Genomic DNA, 4,083 nt, shown 5'->3' with positions numbered 1-4,083 from the left:
AATCGGTCCATAAAGAGAAAACCCAAGATGCTAACTAGATCTCTATGGAGATTTGTGCTATTACGTAAACTATGTTTTCTTTCTTTCTATGCATGAACAGGAGCTCTCTATCTTGGGTATTTCGAATGTTCGTGAGATGATTGTGATTACAACTTGGTACTTATGGTGGGAGAGGCAAAAATCGGTCCATAAAGAGAAAACCCAAGATGCTAACTAGATCTCTATGGAGATTTGTGCTATTACGTAAACTATGTGGCTACATACCAAAGGCTACTATAAAAAGAGTGTTGGATCCAACCTCAAGAGGGTTGGTAAAACTTAATGTGGATGCCTCTTTTGATCATGACCTGCTTAGGTGGGTATTGTGTTGAGGGATGATAAAGGGAAATTCATCATAGGGATGGATTGAAGAATTGATTGGTGCACAGATGTCACTGAAGCTTTGGCGCTTAGATAACTCAGATAACTTGGAGGCCATCGAAACCATGAATAATAGAGGACGGTTGGCAAGTATAGCGGCAGCAGTATTTGACGATTGTTATTTTTTGGCTTGTGATTTTGCCATCACTAGATTCGAGCACTATAATAGGGAAGTCAATAGGGTTGCACATGAACTTGCTAAAGTAGCTAAATTTTCTACAACTTTAAACTGGTTTGAGGAGCCTTTGAGCGAAATTGTACCTCTCCTCATAAACGATGTACTTGTTATTACAAATGAATAAAGATCTGTGTTTTTCAAAAAAAAAAATACATGCGTACCAGTGCTACTATTGCAGAAGGGCAGCAACCTACCAATTGGAACAGATACACCAGACATAGTACCCGAAGCGGAATCAGTCACTTCTATCAAAACTCCTGAACCTGTAACTTGGTTTGTCAAGAAAAGAATGTTCCTGATTGTAGGTCACCACAAATGTCTCTGTCTTGATATCTGCCTTAGGCCTGCTTCCAGGTCTTCCAATGTGATTGTGATCATGGTCTCAGCGTCATTGCAACTGAAATCAAGACGAAGATCCAAGTTTTCACGTGCATTGACAAGCAGTGTGTCTACCAGACCTCCGTTCATCTGTTTAAGCCACTCCTCAGTGGTCTCCCTGGCAATCAGCTCTCCAACGGCACCTCTGGTGCAGCTCCGGTGCAGCCTGAACCCGTAAAGCAAACTTGTGTCAGTCAGGCTATTCATCTTCAGAAGCAATATCTCCGCTAATTCTGTCGTGGTGAAATCATCAAAATCAAAGAACATCGTGACCCTCCTACAGAAACCGTCGTTCGAGGCAATGACACGCTTCATTTGCTCGCAGTACCCAGCAAATATGACAACTACTTTGCCACTGTCCATTACAGACATTATCTCCTCCAGTGCCTCCAAACCATAATCCTTATCATCCGATTTTTGCGTTGGTATCAACCTGTAAGCTTCATCCACAAACAGAATCCCTCCCTCGGCATCTTTTATCTGTAAGAATGCAGGCACAATTACAATGACAACGTATTAAGCAGAGAGAAAACACCACTAAACATTATAACACTATGGAGGGGAAAAGCCTATTATATTTAATTCACATATATAACTCATTTCACTGTTAATTAATATACTGAATGTCCTACGAAAACCAAACATAAGAACTGAATACCTAAGCACCAATATTAGGAGAAATAAATACTTAAACTGCTAAAATCACTAGGAATAGCACAGAACAGAATTGAGCTTTCAATACTAATACTTGCAAATCAGCAATAGAATTTTGTGCACGTCAATGTAGGTACAGCAGGGTGTCAAAACTGAAGAGAAAATATCAATAAAACCTTCCGCCTCGTCTTTGGTCCAGTATGCCCCACAAATTCTCCAACAAGATCAGTTCGCTGAACTTCAGTAACTTTGTCAGTAGGGAGAATCCCAATCATATGTAGGAGCTTTCCAAGAATCCGAGCAACCATTGTTTTACCTGCATTAGAGGTTACAATACTATGCAGTGAGTATTGAATATTGATGGCTATGGTGCCTATATCGAAAAGTAAAAGCAACTGCATATCATGTTTTACCTGCATTAGAGGTTACAATATTATGCACTGAGTATTGAATATTGATGGCTTTGGTGCCTATATCGAAAAGTAAAAGCAACCGCATATCATGTACTCCCTCAGTCCCAAAATAATGACGTGGTTTTACTTCAAATTTGAACTAAAACCACGGTCACTTATTTTGGGACAGAGGCAGTATATAGCCTTGTGTTCCGTATTGGCAAGTGCCAAATGTAACATGGCAGTAAAGGAATGGTCACACTTTTCAGGCCCATGAGCTTTCAAAGCGTGTTTGTCCAAGATTCGGGACAAGTCCTTTTTTAAATTTGCATAGCTATTCTAAATTTGCCCAACCAACCCAATTTATCAAAACATAACATTATCAACAAGGAATTCTTTTCTGGGAACCCATTCTCAAGGATCTCAAAGTACGTGTGCTTGGCTTTGAGCACTTTGAGAATGGGTGACTGCCCGGGAAGTTAATTCCGGGTGCGCACGAGTGAGCACAAAGTGTGCAGGAAAAACTAGTGTTGGTCCGTGGGGACAGTCTAGATCCCAGGTGGTAGCCAGGGGCGTAACACATTATAAGAGCATCTCTAGTAGAATTTTTATCCCTAAAAACTGACAAATCTGTAAAAATTGCACTCTAGCAGATTCCCTATCCCTCTACTTTTTTAAAGTCAACGCGGAAAACACCTTGATCCAAAATATAGGGAAAACACTTCACTGACCCTATCCTATATTTTTCACTCCCATGGCAGGAGAGAGAATTCCCCCAACCAACGGTTACCGCTTGACCCCGCCGCGGCCACACCGCCCCGACGGCCTCGCCAGCGAGGCCATGGGTCCCACCCATGCCCCCGTGGAAACTTTCCATCCACCCCATGCCGAGTCACCGTGGCCCGCACCACCCCATCATGGCTCTCGAGCCGGCAGCGCAGCCAACAAGGAAGCGTGGTGCTTCCCGCCTACGCGGTACTACGCCGAGCTACTGCCACCCTATAGGTTGCAGCCCCCCAGCCTCGTGTCGCACAATGCCGATCTCCCATTTCAGGGGCTTGCGTGCGGCATTGACGCTGCCACTAAGCCTGAAGCGGCCTTCCCCCGATCATGTCCCCGCAGCGCCTCCTACAGCCCCTCAAAGGCCCTCCTTCGCCGACCATTATCACTGGCGAGCTTGGCATGTGCAACGCCTCCGAGGTGTTCGACCGAATGCCCAAAAGGTGAGTATTTATTCCTTTTTTCCTCGATGTTTCGGTATTGTTGCTAATTGATTTTTACATTGCTAGTGCCAATTCTTTCATGAGCATGATGGGCATAGACAACATCGAATTCTCAATGCCAAATTATGAAGTAGAAGAACATGATTATGAAGTACTATGATCATATATTCTGTTCGACATACATGACATCTTGCTATCATAATTGCTCATGACTTGTTCGTTGCCATAGGTGGCTGTCATCGAAGGGATGTACAAGCAAATGTTAAAATCCAAAGGGAAGCCCTTTACCTTTCACCATTATTGGGCATTGCTCAAGAAAAGTCAAAAGTGGGGGAATAGGAATGAAGAAGCTCTACCGAAGAGGGCAAGGTCAAGACACTCTTCTCCCAAGAATGATGGAGGTGGAGATGAAGTTGGTGAGGGAGATGATGACGGGTGAACCATACTTGATGAGGCCCAAGAGAAAGAAGCACGAGAAGAACAGGTTAAAGACAAGCACGAAAGTTGGTGCCTTGGGGGAGAAACTTGATGGGATAGTAAGAACAAGGAGATGGCGGAGGAGATGATGAGATCAAGGAAGGAGGAGGCGGAGGAGATGATGGAAGCAAAAGAAGCTAGCAAGGTGGCAAGAGGTCAAGGGAAACGAGGAGAGAAAGGCAAGAGCCGAGGAGAGGATGCTTGCCATGGCGGACGGACAGGCCGCCACAGAGGAGCGAAGGCTTGCTCTCGAGGAGTGTAGGGTGAAGGTGAAGGCCAACAGAGAAATAAGAAAATATCACGTTCATAGATACCAATGGCATGGATGGGGGCATATTGGGAGCTTACTCGTCTACATTAT

At 44.1% G+C, this 4,083-nt stretch overlaps 1 pseudogene; it reads right to left on the bottom strand.

The window, feature by feature from the left end:
• Positions 1-650: 650 nt before the first annotated feature.
• The window catches only part of LOC123127422 (protein CbxX, chromosomal-like), a 17,745-nt pseudogene continuing 14,312 nt past the window's right edge, over positions 651-4,083 (bottom strand).

The sequence above is a fragment of the Triticum aestivum genome, chromosome 6A, assembly GCF_018294505.1.
Source record: "Triticum aestivum cultivar Chinese Spring chromosome 6A, IWGSC CS RefSeq v2.1, whole genome shotgun sequence".
NCBI lineage: Eukaryota > Viridiplantae > Streptophyta > Magnoliopsida > Poales > Poaceae > Triticum > Triticum aestivum.
This window is presented reverse-complemented; position numbering and strand designations above follow the sequence as displayed.